This window comes from Gobius niger (assembly GCF_951799975.1).
Source record: "Gobius niger genome assembly, chromosome: 5".
Taxonomy (NCBI): Eukaryota; Metazoa; Chordata; class Actinopteri; order Gobiiformes; family Gobiidae; genus Gobius; species Gobius niger.
The window spans coordinates 18,096,577-18,114,515 of record NC_136856.1 but is presented as its reverse complement, the minus strand read 5'-3'; the positions used below and the strand labels follow the sequence as shown (position 1 = coordinate 18,114,515).

The window sequence follows — 17,939 nt, the reverse complement described above, 5'->3', positions numbered from 1 at the left end:
TGAACCTTCAGTATTTTACAGTCACGGAGAACACATGTCTAAGTACTGTATATTTTAGTTGCGATGGAGTGCCGCTTCTCAACAACCATTTACATAAAAGCACTTTGTGACACTCTCCCACTCCCCTCCAACACTTGATACGTCTGTAGTGATCATTTCAGTGACTGGGTGAAGCCAACTCAAGCCTGACTAAGTGCCACCTATCAGGCCATCAAACCTATACAGCAATTACCTACAGAACTGTCAAGGTATTCATCAAGCCGGAATAGGATTCTTCTGCATTTCAAACAATTGTGGGGGCAAAGTACTGAACGCGCTTGTCGGAAACGACAAGAGAGCTGAGTGGCCTGACCGCCAGCAGGCATGAGGCAGTAAGTGACGGAGAGGAGGGTCACTGGCTGACTTTTTGGTGCATTAGGGTCTAAATGTGGAGGATTTGGCTGTATGTGTAGAGCATGTGCAGAGACTCCAGCCCCGGAGCAACACCGCGAGCATCAACAACATCCTGCCTTGTGATAGAAACATGTGCTCTGACATTATAAACAAACTGAGACACAGAGGAGAAAACTGAATGTATATGTTAGCGTAGTCTGTGCACAAAATAAAATTCAATCCCCGACTAACATTAAAGAGACTATACGGAGTTTAAGTACTAGTTAAGTACTAAGTTTAAGTATTTTCCTCCCCCTACATGTTCCAGCAAGGTCCTGTGTAGAATGAGCTCAGACCTTCACCACAACTGCCTCTAAAATCCCTCAAAAACTCACTTCGGGTCCAAATTGCCATCATGCACAAGCTTCATACAGAACCTGCAGTTACGTGTAAGACCTGAGGTGGCAGTAGTGAGCATAAAATGACTAACTTGCATAGTCCCTTTAAGAGATTTTCTTAGGTACCGTATTTTCCGGACTAAAAGTCACACTTTTTTTTATAGTTTGGCTGGGGTGCGTCTTATACTGAGGAGCGACTAATGTGTGATTTTTTTTTCCCTTTTTTTGATTCAAATATATAATTTCACAGGCTGCTAGAGGGCACTGCAGGCTAAGCTGGCAGCAGAAAGAAAGTTTGGACTAAGCGAGAAACTTGTGAGGGATTGGCGAAAAGCGGAGGTTACTCTTACCTCAATGAAGAAAACAAAAGCTAGTCACGGGCTAAAAGCTAGATGGCCACAGAGAAGAACAAGTTCGCAAATGAGAGCGTGAAAAACGTGCTGCCGGGAGAGGCTTGTCAACAGTGCAGTTACGCCTCCGTGCCCAGGTCGTTGCCAGGGCGATTGTTCAGAAGTGACACCGAGGATGAAGATTTCAATGGATTTATTGATTTGGAGTGAGATGGAGAGTTTGGTATGTTCTTTATGCTATAGTTATCTGAACTGTTTTTGTGACGCTAGCATTTAGTTTGTTGTTTATGCTTCATGTAGCTAACCATCACTGTGCTACACTAGCATGTCGTACACCTATTCAGCCTGTCATTACGCGATTTTTGGCTTGTGCGTCCTATACTCCAGAGCGACTTACAGTCCAGAAAATATGGTAGTTCTTTATTCACTTAACATCACAAAAATAAAGGCTTCTGTCTGCCACATAGGTATGCAGGCTGGTTTATTAATCCATAAATCAGTAAATAACAAACAATAAATAAGATAATTAAAGCCATTAATGTTTTGTAATAATAATGATGTCCAGTTTTTATGACGAAAAGTGAGAACATGTATTTGTATGAATAAAGAGGAGACACTGTACATGATGGGACCCAGTTCATAAACAAACCACGTGTTTCTCATGTGTGAGTCAGTGAGAGCTCAGAGCATTACAGTACTGTGTAATGTGACTGAGCGGCTGCATGGTGCCTTTGTACAGCTGCAGGGCGTGTGGTGGGTAGGGGGGTAAAGAGCGGGACAGTCTGTATCTACACCCCACAGTAAAGTTAATGGGAGGGTGGATCTTGAGGAACCTCACAGACAAGAACAATGACAACATTTGATGACCCCAATTTATGGTGAGCCCTCAGCAGTTTAGCCATGCGCAATCACTTTGAGAAGAGATTTGAATGCAAAGCCGAGAATAAGCCGTGTTCAGCGCTTCACTCTGCGCCTTCTTACAGTAGAAATGCATTTGATTAATGCAAACCTTCTGACTCTGTGCGAGAGACTGTGAAGAATAAAGATCAGTATGAAGATGCAAGGCATGAACAATAGCAACTCGGAGGTGAGAAATCCAAAGAAGAGCAATTTAAAGCTCTGCTTGGCCACATAATTGCATTCCGTTTCCTTATCTATTCCTGTCTCCATAATTACCTGCTTTCTGTGTCTGACACCTTCCAGTTACACCGCTGTGAGTCACTGTCCAATTTCACTCCAATTAATAAGTAGGACACAGCTTATCACTTTAGGAACAAAATGGGACCATTCTTATGCAGTCAATAATTACTGGACGAGCCTCTGTTTACTGTTGTTTTGCCAGTACCCGAGCTGCAGTTAGTAAAATAAACATAACTTTGACAATGTCATTCAGTAACACAGAAAAGACACACCACTCTCATTAAGACTGGAGCTTGAGGGACTCACTGCAGCTCTGAATCTTGAAAGTGAACATGTACACGTCAAAAAAATAAAACGCATCATAACTCCACACAGAGAAATGTGAAGGTTTTATTGAGTGGTAATGTGGCAGACACCACACAAGTTTAAGCTTTTGCTGGAACCCTGCTGAGTTTATTTATATGTGATTACACTCTGGAGCTTCACCAGGCCTCGCTCACTGACCAAACTATATTATTAGGCTAGACTAGAGCGTTGTGGGGGATAATGATGGACTAACAACAAAACATGGACGATTGAAGACAGAAAACGAGTGAAATTCAGCCAAAAACTGCTTTTTATCTGTGGGTGATGGGGGGCAAATATAAGTATAATAGACTGCAGAAGATCGAGGATCAAACATACAAACAACTCAGCCAATTAATGGATTAGAAAAACAAATATTAAATTACCCTGCCTTACCTTTTTGTATACAGAGAATAAACATTTCCCTCCATATCTACGGCTTAGAATCTTGTTTAGGGAATGATTGTAATATAATACATTTCTCTGGCAGTTATTTAGGGGCTTGGTGTCATAGCTGGACAGTGAGCTTGTGCGTGGGTACATCGGCTCCCCTCTTGACCCGACAGGGGCTCAACAAGCGCGGGGCAAACATCATTGGACTCTATCCCGGCACCAGTCGATATTGGGCTCGTCTTGGGAGCCGGACTTTATTTTTCTTTCGGAGCGCTCTTGTTTTCGTCGGCGCTGACCTCAATTCCATAGGGGTCATTTGCTTATCAAAGGCACAAACTGGAGCCTGTGGGTCCCTGGCTGTGTGTGCATTGTGACCGAGGAAATTCAATTAGGGACATCCCTGCTGTGTGTGGTCCGGACTCATCAGTGGATATAGCGGGATTAAGGCCCAGCCACTCCACACAACGGGGCGAATTCACCGATTCAAGGGAGAGGGTTCACAATGGTTGAGGAGAGACATCATAGATAAAAGCTTTCACCAATGTGCGGCCAGATCGTTCCGGCAACAGATCCAAAGCAAACTCTTGAGTGTTTTATTTTCTCCTTCCTTTGTTCCAGATAGCATCAGCAGCAACTCAAGTTCCCGTCTTTGCTTTCAGGGAACCTAAAAGCATGCTTTCTCTTAACAAATATTTCAGACTTTGACACAGGTTTGCAGGTCAGAACTGCTTAAAAGCAATATCAATACAAAAAAAATATCTCGTGAATTACAAAAGCTTTAACTTAGTGGATTTACCCATTCATTTCCCCAGGGTGTTGTGAAGAAATAATCACATTTCATATATTTTAATCAAGTGCACACCTGAAAATACAGCAAAAAACATTTCTGTTACTAAAGGTGTTTTTTTTAATTAATGCATTGATTTTACTTCAAGCAGGAATTTTCTTTTTCATTTTCAAGTGTCCTGCACGTCACGACAATACCACTTTTCTGGCTTGTACATTATAGCTTCTAAATGGCTACTGTGTATCTGCAAACTCCTTAGCAGACAGCAAATATTTCATGAAGTAGTTTATTTGCCCAGATTAGAATTAGTTGAAGCACAAGCTCAGCCCTGTGGTTTCCGACACCCTGTAGTGACATTTCATGAATTAAAAAATGCAAAGTTAACCCCAAGGGGAGGAATAAAGGGCACGACTGCTTTATCATAGACTCCAGCGCAGACTTCAATTACCATGTAAAGCAGTGCGATGATGGGTGGCCCGTGCCCGCTGACACGGAGGGCCGTTGGTGCCATAAGAGCCTGTCCCTAACAAGGATAGTGCGGCCTTCTGAGTGACGCATGGCTCTATTAAACAGCGAGGGGAGGAGAAAGCGGCAGTACAGTGCATTCAGGGCGCTCCGTAAGGTTGGGGCTTAAGTCAGTGGGACGGCGTTCTGGGTCAAGGCTCTGCCCGCGGACAGGAGCAGCTTTTCAAGAGCTTCTTTTGATTGAGCTGTCCATTTTCCACTATGAATGTACGCAGCTGAAGGCCCCCGCCGATGCTCTGAATGTCGCTACAGATTATTCATGGCTGACAAACAGTGGTGCACTACCTGCCCCAATCAATCCAGTCTGGTTCAGTCCAATGCCACTCCAAGGAGACTGAGGTGGGGCTGCATGTCAGAGGGTGAAGAGGCTCACCGCAGAAGACTGTAGACGCTCTAAAGCTGGAGGTACACTTGACAGCGTTTAAATGTGGCATTTGACATTGAAATGAGAAGTCCCTGCAAAGAAAGTCTCGATCTATGCAGCAATAGAAGGGTCAGTACAATCTAAAATGTATTTAAAAGGCCAAGTTTTGTCACCTATTTTCAAAGCGTGACATAGGACGCTATTGATGCTAAAGCAGTACAGTGTTCCCTTGTTTATCACGGGGGGGTTATAGCGAGGGACCACTGTACGAAGTAACTCATGCCCCTAGAGGCCATAAGCGCAACTGCAGATGTCGTAGCAAGTTGCGATTTTTTAACTTATCATTAATTGTCTGTGGGAGTAAATACTACACTGACAGAAAAGGTGAAGGGAGAGAGGGATATTGTACATCCAATTACACAATGGAATTTTTTTTTTTTCACACAAACTTGGCTGTAAATACTGTTTAAGTGGTGCTAGCCCGCAGTTAGCTTTGCCCACTAGCTGGCAAGCTTCTTCTTTGTGATTCTATTTAATTGTTTGTAGGAATACATCTATGAGCACTAGCCAGCGACTAGCGATACTGGTATTGGATATCAGAGCCGATACTGAAAAAAAAAAAACGATATCGGGCATTGGCTACAGATATCCGATACTGACCCGATACCAGTGTTGGCTCTCAACACCTTAAAAACATAACTTTTACCACCTAAATCTAAGTGAATATGGGCATGCTGCATATCATTGGAAAACTAAGAACCAGGAGAATCCGCAAACCTCCGCAAAGGCATTTTTAATTGCCGCGCTAACAAAAACTAATCAAGGCTGAGACAGAGACTAACATAGAAATACTCTAACATATATCTAACATATTTGTAATGATCAGATCACTTCATGTGAGTTGTTTATATTAATGTAACCTAAAGCCTGTCATATACCCAAGGATATTTAGTGTAGAAATCCAGTCCAGTGATCTTTGTTAAATGTTTATCCAAGAGTTTATCAATAGATATATCCTAACTGGTAATTTATCTATAAGATCAGGACAATAAAATATGACTTTATTGATCTTAAAATGGAGAAAAGAGTCAAAAGGCAAAAGTGGAAACCTACGCAGACATGGGCAGCACATGCAAACTCCACACTGAGAGGACCCGGGATCTTTTTGTTTAGTAATTCTTTCCCATTTTACAATACACTGTTTTTAAACAAATTAAACCTAATCCAAATGTACTAAAACTACTGTCACTAAAAGTGATGAAAAATTCTATCAAGTAACAAAGCACATACAACTCATTACAACCCACTTCTAAACAGAAGAGGAAAATGTTTTGGGTAAAAATAATTTGAGCTGCGTGGTAGTAATGAGTAATGAGCACGCGCCTCTGAATGCCCCAGGGGAGTGCGATCTTCACTCAACAAGAAATTTCACTCCAGCATTTGTCAGTGCTACAACACCCAGGTAGGCAGGTGCATGCAGGATGTCACAACAGCATCCATACGATCTTCCAAATTGCGTTTTTTTTAGTCACAAGGGTGTTCACAGGTTTGTGATGTGATAATGAATTGTGGGTAAAAAGCTTCATATCTTGGTTTAAAGCTTGTGTGCGTGTGTTGAGGGGGGGGAGCAACCAGGAGGCATCCGAAAAGATGCCCGAGCCACCTCAGCTGGCCCCTCTCGACGTGAAGGAGCAGCAGCTCTTCTCCGAGCAACTCCCGGGTGACTGAGCTCTTTACCCTTGTCTTTAATGAGACAAACATCTTTCAGATCAGTTCATTTCAAAATCTGTCTTAGACCTAATTTGCTGAGAGGTCCACCATTTGAAAAAAAAAATCATTAATTTGTGATTTTTACCCTCTGAATTATGTCAAAACTATCGGCTGTAATGAATACAAATGGCTAAAACAAAGGTCAAGACTGCTTTGCCAAGTAAATTTAGTGCAGAAATCACTTGTGGTCCCTGCTCTGCTGTTTTGCTGTTTATATGTTCTTTCAGTTTGTGTAAAACTGTAAAAAACAGACGGCTCTTTCAACAAATAAGATTCTGTTCAAACTGTTCACATCAAAAGCTGATTCAGTCATTAACATTAAGTCACTGCATAAGATTCAAAGATGACTCAAACATGCAGGAATGTGATCTCAGAATTGTTTTGATTAGATCACATTGAGACCTGCTAAAAAGCTCTAAAAAGTCACTTTTGCATAACATCCCCCAATTAGGGTTCCATTGCACGTTTTGTATCTGGTCATCAGCCGACGTGGAGCAATCACTTGTGATTAGATCAAATGGACATTAATTCAAAGCAATGGATTTCTATTTGCACTGTCCCCTTCTGTAATTAGCTTGTGAAACCTTTCCTTTAATGGCATTCATGCATTAACACTAACAGGGGAAGGCAGCAGCGTGATTTAGCCCATTGCCCTCAACTGAAATGCCCCGAGCATAATTACTCTGCATCCAATATCCTCCTCAACCTGTGATGGGCAAGAGCGGGATGTTCCCAGTCTTTGGGATAGGGACAGACGGCACTCCTTTATCTCCCGTGCACACCTTGTCCCGGTTCAAATTGAGGAGACATGAAGAGGTGCAAGGCCTTAAGCACTTCTAGCTTCCATTACACCATAGGCAGAGAGGGAAGATCTGATATAGCACATGAAAGCTGTGATCCATGTGCACTGGCATATTTCGCACTCCCCTGTTTGACATCGCCTTGGGCACCGGGGTAAATAAGGAAAAGTTGCTCCGGGTTGTGGCTCTCACATGTGGATGGAAAGTGAGGTGTGCCCCGACAGAAAACAGGACACCCCCATCACTTATTTCATGATTGGTCAGCCCCTGTTTAACAATCCTGATCAAACATAGAAGATTAAAAAGAAATTACAGAAACTCAACAAAAGGTGCACAGGTGCATTCTAATAAGAAAAACAAAAACAATATTCGGTAAACAGCCAGAGGAAGCATAGAGGCAACAGAGCTCTATTTACAATCTAGTCTTATTTCAAAACCTCAAAAGTCTTACATGAGAATTTCAGGAAATCAGTCTCCAAAAGTGGAAAACAAAGCAGTTTGAGCTCTTAGCCATGTTATAATGCTATATCAACTAATCCTGCATATTTAGCCAGTCTCCCTCGAGCCCACACCCCGCTACACGTCACAGAGTAATCCATGAAGCTTCACTTTCCCCAAACTATTTCTGATCCTGTCCTGTCTCTTCTCTGCACAGAATTAAAGTTGGACCAGTGGTTTCCCTTTTCAAGGCAGCAAGGTTTGGGAAGGTTTGCGCCCTCTGCTCCTATAGGGTCAATTTCAACACACTTCATTTAATGTTGCATCACAAAAAAAATACTGAGGCTAAGGTGTCCTGAATAAAGCCTGATGTATGTGCCACTCTACTCAAATCCTGCATAAATGAAGAAGATTATGTTAGGAAGTGCATCTGGCGTAAAAAACCTACGTCAAATCATTTTCCAAATTACTGCACACAAAGGAGCAGGTGGTTTGCAGCGACAACCCCAAAAAAGAAAAACGAAATATTATTCATGAAAGAGAATAAATTATAGGTCTGCAAATGATGTCTGGCAGAGTGAAAAGTCACTCCTGGTTAAAGAATGTTGGAAAGAAGACTGCTGCTTTTCCGAATCTGTATCTCTCAGAAAAATCTCCTACTTTTACACCAAAAGCAGACAGGAATGACACAGCAGCTGATACCGAGCAGTTGCCACAGAGCGGAGAGAAAGCAAAGCCAGTGAGAGAAAGTTTTAAAAGTAGAAAGTATACGTTAGAACAATAATACCTGCAGAAAGTGTCTAAATCCCTATTCTAATCTGTTTTAATCCATGGATTACCTGAGCCGTCACATGTGACTGACTCTACATGGTTCTCCTCCTGCTCGGAGCGTGCATAGTCCACAATTTACCAGTAATGTGAGACACAGGGGGATGAGGCGCTACACAGCAAACATGGATTGAAGACTTAAATATTAATTTCTTTGTTCAAAAGAAATGCTGCATTCATAATTACTGCAGTTCTGCAACATAGACGGGGGATTTCATAAATAACCTGGAGCTGAGAGCTAAGACAACGGCACGTAATTTAACAAGTAGAAATTTACTTCAGTCTGTGAAGCAATAAGTGTTCACTAAAACCCTCTCTGTCAAAAAATCTGCCTGTCCACGAAAAAACATCAAGATGAACAAAATAAATTGTCTGACGTGCACATTGATGTGTGGGATACAACTAGGTTTGGTTATCCTCCACCTCGATCATTCATCCAGTGCCATTTAAGTCCCATGTGATTTGTGCATCACCCGGGTGAGGCTAGAAGGCCCCTGTGTGATGTTTGCATGTTGTCCCAGTGTCTGCATAGGTTTCCTCCGGTTTCCCCTACCACTAAAAACATGTACAATCGGTTAATCCTGCAGCCAGGTGTTTCTGAACTTTAGCCTGGCTCCACATAGGGCGATGGGTCCCCGAGCACCTGCCCATGCTGGCTGCCCACTGCTCCTGCATGTCGTCCCAGCGGCATTGAGGATGGGTCAAATGCAGAGACCGAATTTCCTTATGGGGATTAATAAAGTATAACTTATTTAGCCCCTTTCCCTTGGCTGGGCTTTCCCGCACTGACACACCCTGTCAGTTCAGGCGTGTAACTAGATTTTCTAACTTTCTTCCAACTAATTGCCATGGGGCTATTACAGCATCTGGGAGACTAAACTAAGCTAAACTACAGAAAGTAAAGCTTGGTACAGCATGAGTAAAGATTAGCTGACAATGAACACAGCAGTGAAGTCACCAGTGCGACCCTGGTTGTGCTGTGTTTAAAGAAGTATATGTCAACATACATTATATGTAATCATACATTGTGCATAGACATGTGTAGCCTGATTTCAGACAGTCATTCCAAGAAAAACTATGCCATTTAATATACTGTGCCTACTGAATCCTGAAACACATTTTTAAGGTTTATGGGGGCCATATTGGACTCCATCTTTGTTTATAGTATGCTTTATGAAATATTAAACACAAATCCTTTCACCTTTGCTTGTTGACTCTACCATAAGTATGTAAAGTCAAAGCAAATGCACAAACAAATGATCGGAGACACGCGAAAACCAATGATAAAAACTGACAGAGAGAGAGGAAAAAAAAAAAAATTGACAATTTGAGTGGACACCCGGTAATTTTTAAATAATGGCTTATGGAGACGATATATGCCACATTTCATGCTTGTTTCATGCACTGTAGTGGACATCAGTGGACAGTAGAACAATCATCTAAATGTTTTGAGATGTGCAAGTCCTCTTAAGTATTAGTATTCAAAAATATGTGAAGAAAGGGGGTGTATTATGGTAGAGCAGCACCTCTTTCACTTCCAACTTTCACACACTGCCTAGATTTCAGATGGGTGGTGAAATCGCCCCAAAGCAAATGAATGGGGATGTATGATTGTCTGTCGATGTGTGCAAATGTCCGATGTCTAGCTCGCCCTAAAGCCCTTAGTTGATGTGATTGTCTCAAACCACCCATAACTCCAAGACAGAAGAAGAATGGTTGAAAAATAACACGGGACGAACTACTTTTAGTTGATAAATATTGATACACACACAGCCCCCGGTTATTTTTCTGGCCACTTGGAAAGTTATCAAATTTAAACAGACCATGACATTAATTGAACTCAAATCTTTGTTCAGTTTGGAAGTAGAATTTAAATGAAATATTGAAAGAATACCTCTTTACCCTGTGTTTCTCCAAAGACACGACAACAGAAAGCAATGGATGTCCCAGGAACATTCTTAAACAAGGTGAGTGTTTCAATTATTAATATGGATTTCAGAAATTCCTTGCGGCTGCTCCGTGATGGCTGCAAGAGCTGCTTTAGCTATTGTCCACACGGCTCATTACACACCAGGAAAAAGCTTTCGAAAACATCATTCTCTTTGGCCCTGTTTTTGTGGAGGACAATAGCGACTGCACATTTCTAAAGGCGTGGAGTGGCGATTGACTTTTGTTTTATTTCATGAAATGCGTGCCAGCCACTGTACAGCAGCCTCTGACCTCAAAATCAAACTATGCGAGCCCAAAGCCTATTCAAAGTACGGTCACTAGTGCACATTCACAGTGTACAATATCCAGCTTTAAGTGCCTAGTTATAAAGGCAGCATCCCACCTGCCGCTCGCCGCTCCTAAAACATCAATTCATATGAAGATTGAAGGTGTTTTCTGGCTCCTATGGCACAAAGTAGTCTTTTCAACAGAGAAATGTGACTGTACGGGACGCCCCGCAGCTGCCACTTTAAGCAGCGCTGCCCAATTTTGTTGTTATACCAAATCTGCTGCCTGTTTTCAAAGCCCGCTACCTCATACGCAGCAGTAAAATAGCCACTTTCTCTGGACATTAAATAAAACGCTGTATAAATGTGTAGCTTAGCCCAAAGTTCTCTCTGTGAAGTAATCTCTCTGCCTCATCCCTTTATAATGTAAATATTTCCATATTTCCCACACCTCTCCAACTTGTTTCTTTCGGTGTCTGATGCTAGGACTAGAACTACACTATTGTCCTTGAAAGTATAATGTTTTGTGCTTTGTTCTTCTATGTTACCTGCCCAAGGACAACAAATAAGAGCTAGGGTTTTTGCAATAATCTAGCAGAGTAGACAAAAGTTATACGTCTTTCACTAAATACTGTTAGTTATACAGTATTTAGTGAAAGACGTATAACTTTTGTCTACTCTGCTAGATTATTGCAAGCAGAGTAGACAAAAGCTAACCCTAACCCTAACCCTAACCCTTGCTTTCACAAACATAATCTGGTATATTCACACTGTCCATAAGCTGTCCGTGAAAAGTGAATGAATGAATAAGTAAATAAAGCAGAGTGGCTGAGTGGGGTCTTTCTATGTGCAGTTTGCAGCTTCTGTCTGGGTGCTCTGGTTTTCCCCTTTCAACCCACAGCATGCACAATAGGCTAATGCTCAAGCCAGGTGCGCCTGACCATTGACGTCATGAGCACCCGAACCGGGAACATTTGCTCCAGTTTGGCATTACCCAAATCTTAAAGCATCTTGAAAAAAGCGTCAAAATAGCAACAAAAAAGTGTCAAGAAATCCACAATAAAGTGACAAAAAAGCAACAGAGACAAAAACGAGGATGAAAACGCAACAAAAGAGCGTCAAAACAGTGACAAAAAAATGAGAAAAAAATGTTTATTTATACCACGCATTTCGTACACGAGGCAACACAATTTTTCTTGGGTACAGGAAGGACTGATGAGGTGGAGTTGAGGAAAACGTGTTGAGGCAGACCCAGAGCGATGGGGGCGGGGTTAGGGAGGGTATGTGTGTGCAGTTGTTTACAATCCTAAGAATCAGAGTTATGCAAAACATGAGCCAAGGAGCTCAGTCCTTATCTGGTTTAGCTCCGCGGCTTGGCGTTGAAGGGAAAGTGTTGATCAGCTTTGCAGAGATAAGCGGTCCAGCTGCTTCAAACCTCCTCTCTCAGGAATAAGAGAATTATTACAGTAATAGTTGTCTCAGCATTAGTTCACTTCTCCAGAGAAGGTAGCTCCCTTCACAGTTCATCCCTTTTTCTCCCAAAAACAGAGTCCACCTATCCATCTCCACAGTAAGTTGCCAGGTCGCATTCAATGCAATGAAAAAGTGGCAAAAACACAATGGAGAAAAAAAAAAGTGAAGACGACATGGCAACTAAGCGATCCGTTTAGATCAGTTTTGTAGGTCTTGGCTTTCAAATGTGGCGTTACACTGGCCTACAGGCTCTAAGATTTTAGATTTGGGTTAGGTTACGGTGGGAGGTAGGAGATTAACCAACAGCTCCGGGTCGTCCACTGGTTCCGCCAGGACAATGAAGGACTTTACCCTTAAAAATCTGGTGGTTTCTGTAGGAGCAAATGAAGTGTTTTGCGTTTGTCCCTGGACTGTGTTAAATACCCATACACAACGTCCCCTAGGGGCCAGGAACACAAAGCATTAACTGTCAGCCATCAAGAGTGTGTGCCGATCAAAACTCTCCACAGGCTATTTAGCTGTCAACTCCCGCTCCGGTGTTTTTTAAACCTATGTGAGTGAAGCAGGTGCTGATTGACACCACAAACTCACACTCTGTCTCCCTGTCAGCATAATGTGCACATCTTTCATTTCTGCCTGATGCACTTAAGGCATAAAATGACAGTACTGTAAATGGAAAAAAGGAAAAAAATGACGAGCGGTGGTAAAATACGTAATTATGCAGGACAATGGGTTGTGAAGGATTTCGAGAAGTAGACCACAGTTGTGGTCGTGGTGGCAGAGGTAGTGCTGTGTTTTTCTTGCTTTGCCTTTTTTGCTGTAAACTGTATATTTCACAAAGATTGACAGCCGTATAAATGAATGGATGAATAGTCAAATGGTTAATTAAAACCGTAAGACAGTAAAGAACATTGCAGGTCCTGTCACTCTGTCCCATTTGAAATTTCTCTGTGTAAATTGTGAAGTCCGAGCATATCTCTGGCTCGTATTCGCTCAGCACGGGAGCGGCACGAGGTGAAGATGATGCCGAGTTTCATCGAGGCGCGCAGACATGATTCCATTCACGGATCTGATTTTATTCGCCCGGATTGGGGAAGAACGCAGAGGCTCGCAGCCGCAACTCCATCAACACAAATGTGAGCGGAGAGGACCAAGCACTTTCTCGCTAAACGACACGGGCCAATCTCTGGATTTGGGGAATGAAGAGAAATTTCAACTCACTACTTACTAACATGCTGTTACAAGAGATGAAAATGCTTCTTGAAGAAAATGAAATACACAGTTAGGGAGTGCACTGCGATTTTGACTTGAGGATCTAGTTTGTTCAGCCTTGCCATGCATATGACGAAACTAGCAATAACTACAACACAGTTTCTGGAGGAATCAGGCATGAAAGATACAGAGCATAAAGCGATTTCGACAGCACCTTAGATATTGCGTGAATGCATCAAAGTAGTGACTTCCCTAGACATGTCCTTTATTGATCCACAAGGCAGGAAAAATAGCATCTACGCTATATAATAAGGAAAGAACATCATTACATGTGATGGCATGTCGCACTCGAAGACAAAAACTGTAGTTCATAGTATTGCGGAATATAGCAAAATCAATACCCAAATCAATATTTATGCCCCAAAACAAAACAAAAAAAGTACGTAATGAAAGTGCACCTCGACATCTAGTCATATTTTAACCGGAGTGAATAAATAAGAATCGCAGAGACTGATTCTTGGAAACTGCTGAATGCTTTGAGCTTGGAGCAAGGTCGCAGCTATTGTGTGTCTGACAAACACAGAGACTTGGGAGGTGAGAGAGGCCTGCCGCAGGGGGTAGACAGGCGAGGTGCGTGGGAGACCAGTGATGACAAATGGCAATTATCATTTTTTCAGACCACCTTTGTTCCACTAATTGCTGTTAATTCTGAAATTCATTATTTTCAAAATGTCAAGACCAAACACAGAGGAAGAGGTCGATGTGGAAGACGGATGACAATAAAACAATCTGGACAGAGTAAAAAGGGGGGGGACAAACACAAGTACACAATATAATGTCTTCACAATAATTATTTTAATTTGAGGACCTTCTAACTGTGAGGCTGGTCTGTATCAACTTACTTAGACACAACTCCATTGGCTTCCTAAATAATCAAGCACCTAAAATATTATGAAATACTATATCTACTACTAGTGCAGCGGTTAGCGCTCGTGCTTTACAGCTAGAAGGTTCAGGGGAACAGAACACGTATGTAAAGCGCTGTGAGACTGTGTGAATGGTGCTATATAACTTCTTCTTCTTCCTTGTCCTCTTCTTCCTCATCCTCTTTTTCCTCGTCCTCTTCTTCCTCGTCCTCTTCTTCCTCGTCCTCTTCTTCCTCGTCCTCTTCTTCTTCCTCCTCCTCTTACTCCATCTCTTCCTCTTCTTCTCCTTCTTCCACCTCCTCTTCCACATCCTCTTCTTCCCTTCTTCTTCCACCTCTTCTTCCTCCTCCTCTTCCACATCCTCTTCTTCCCTTCTTCTTCCACCTCTTCTACCACCTCTTCTTCCTCTTCTTCTCCTTCTTCCACCTCCTCTTCCACATCCTCTTCTTCCCTTCTTCTTCCACCTCTTCTTCCTCTTCTTCTTCTTCTACCTCCTCTTCCACATCCTCTTCTTCCCTTCTTCTCCCACCTCTTCTTCCATCTCTTCCTCCTCTCCCTCTTCTTCCTCCTCTCCCTCTTCTTCCTATTATCTCTATATTTTCACCGCTGAGTAACTGACAGTTGGTGCCTGTAAGTCCATGTGTGATCAATCATTACAGCGGATTCACTTTTACTTCATCATGCCTCTGTTCTTCCCCACGGCCCCCGAAGGCACCGCTGTTGTCTCAAGGCCAGACAAACAGCAGCTGCAATTAAATACGGCCCGACTCCGGACTCACCCAGGTGTCTGCTCTGCTTTTAGACGGGGTTACGGGGGCTGTGGGCGCCACACCTCGGAACAGGCCTAATAGAATGCATTGGCAGATGTGCCGCGGGAACGATTCACCTTGCCATCTGTTTTTCAGTGCTCGATCGCCAAATCCTTCCCCCACACAACCCCCTCCACCCTGTTCCGCAATCAAGGGCAGAATGAAATACAAGTCCTATTATGGATATGCAGCTAATAATGCATTATCAATTAGTCCCCTTGGCCACTGATCGATGCTGAGCAGGTGGTACAAGGCCATAGCTAGGACTATATTGTCCCCTCATCCCCATTCTCCCGTTTCCTTCTGCTCATTATATCTTCCCTCTAGGGCCTATCAGGTTTGGGCTAAATTGCAGTCTTGCAACTCCTCAATATTCCATTAATGATCACGTTTAATTACAGTTCTGGGCCTCCGAGCAACCCAACTCTGAAATTACATGAATGTTGGACACAATAAAGAGTCTATAGGCTCAATTGCACATTTTGCTTAGTATTCCATGTGCACCCAGACTATGGCAATGGCTTAATTATCCCTGACTTTATCCGAGTTACACAAGAAAAATTAAACATCGCTGCACGCTAAAAGAGCATGAAATCAAGTGGTCTGGATATTTATTTAAAACAGCGACATTACGTTTATAATTGCTGGGTAAAATAACAGCAATCAAAAAGCTCTTTCAATTACTTTTTTTGGGTACAATTTTGAAACTGTCTTTTAAATTCAGGCATCAGTCGTCTCACAAAGAACGGATAGAGCAATTATTCACCCACTTGTAAACAACATAATGAAAAAATGCTATTATACACAATCAATTCTATTATTCCCAATCACGTCCTCTTTCGGGATCAAGTCATTATTTGCATTATTGATGAATTAATTCAACGCTATTCATTCACTAAATACACATAAACAAGGTGATGCCTAGAATGGAGATTCTGCTCGTAATAAAGCCATAGGAGCCTGAGGTATTAGAGGCAAAGGTTAGAGAGTATTTTGGATAAGCCCAGTAAATCCAAAGAGGGATGAGAAATTAATAATGTCATTATTATGAGCCGGGAGCTGGTCAATCACACGTGACATATTTTCTACAAACCCGTTGAGCCTGGAGGGAGCGCCCGGGTTAGGCCCCAGAATCACAGCACATTATTAGATCTGTTCAGAAGGATTTACGGGCAACCCATATGCGCATTGCATAGAGGCTGCATTTGATCATGTTTTTCAGTTTTACCACTTGGTTAGAGTACTACAAAAAAAAAAAAGATTTCTAACACTCTGCTTGCTCGTGTTAATGGTCATCAACACAGAACATATGCAGTTTGTCATGGGACTTACTGTCGACAATTGTTTAGTAGTAGTATTTTAGTATTGTTTAGTAATAGTTAAATAGTTTTTGATGATGCTATAAATGATGAAAGTGTTTTTTTAAGCACATACTTCATTTTGAGATTGTAATAGGGTCAACTTGTTAAAATTGAACATGACAAGTTGATTTAAATTAATTTTGGGTGGTGGTTTGTCAGGATACATCGAGGAGCGTACTGCATTTTATCAGTTGAGAACCACTGCTATTACTTTAATTAATTGTAATTTGCGTTGTTTCTCTTTCACCATTGCATAGACAAGGGAATAAATTGATGATTCTGTAAGAGCAAAATTGTGTTGAAAAAATAACTACCTTCATTTAAAAAAATGTAAGATGTAATAACGCAAGTAACCTCGCTTCCCTTTCATATAAAATGCACCCTGATAAAAATATTAGATTCCTGCCATTTCAACCTCAAATGATGTCAATCTATTGACAGAATTACCTGTTTGACACCATATGTAGATTCACAAATGATATATATGTATGAACAGATTACACATTCACACCATTTCATTGTGAATTACCAAACAACCTGCTGAAGGATTGAGGTGTGGTGCCCGCTTCTCTCCCTTCACCCCGTGTTTTCATTACTGTTGACAATGGTTTCAATCAACAGGGAAAATATCATCTTTGGCAGCCTTTATAAGGCGCTTGCTGACAGTTTATTGAAAGAAGAATGTGAAATGCATGTATTTTCCACCTGAGAGGGTCCGCTGCAGGGGCGACAATGAAGCGTGCAGATCAAAATCGCTTCCATCAATGCTGCCAGATGCAATGCAAACACAATCAAATCAGCCCAGGCCGTATAACAATCCTCTGCTCGAACGCCAATCTCCCTTCCCCTCATCATGGAAAAATCATAGAGGGACAGAATCACCTAATCTATGCAAACTGACTGTCAGTATTGATTCTTTGGAAGAGGATATGTCTTTATTAGGGGCTTGCCAGACGTTGCCCCCATCTCCTTGTATATAAAGGACGACCTGGGAGAGTGGTACAGGGCGGCATGGGGATTGGGAGGCAGTCAGGGCCATAACAATTGAGATAAGTTACTGAGGACAGGTAATGGGAACCGATAGACTCTGGAGCATGGATCGATGGGGGACATTGATACTGAGAGAGGAAGGACAAATCGTGACATCCCGACCCTATTTCATGTTTCCAGAGCAGCTTCTGAAGTGAGTGTGTCCCAGGCAGTGTCCCCCGACAATTCCCCATGAAAACTTTAATGCATGACCTACAAGGGGCTGTGGAGAGCCGACTTACTATGCTTTTACTGAGATGCACGGCAGCCACCCACCTTGCTCCAAAAGAAGCTGACAATAACGAGTAGTAACACTAGCGCTTCTTGAAAATCAAACAAATCAAATCACAAATAACTAACAATACATTTGACAAACTAACACCAAGACAGGATTACAAAACAA

The 17,939-nt window shown here is 42.2% G+C and overlaps 1 protein-coding gene across 4 annotated transcripts in view; it reads right to left on the bottom strand.

Annotated features, from left to right (window-relative positions):
* Nucleotides 1–17,939, bottom strand: part of unc5a (unc-5 netrin receptor A) — a 157,283-nt gene that overhangs the window by 62,842 nt on the left and 76,502 nt on the right. The window lies entirely within an intron of this gene.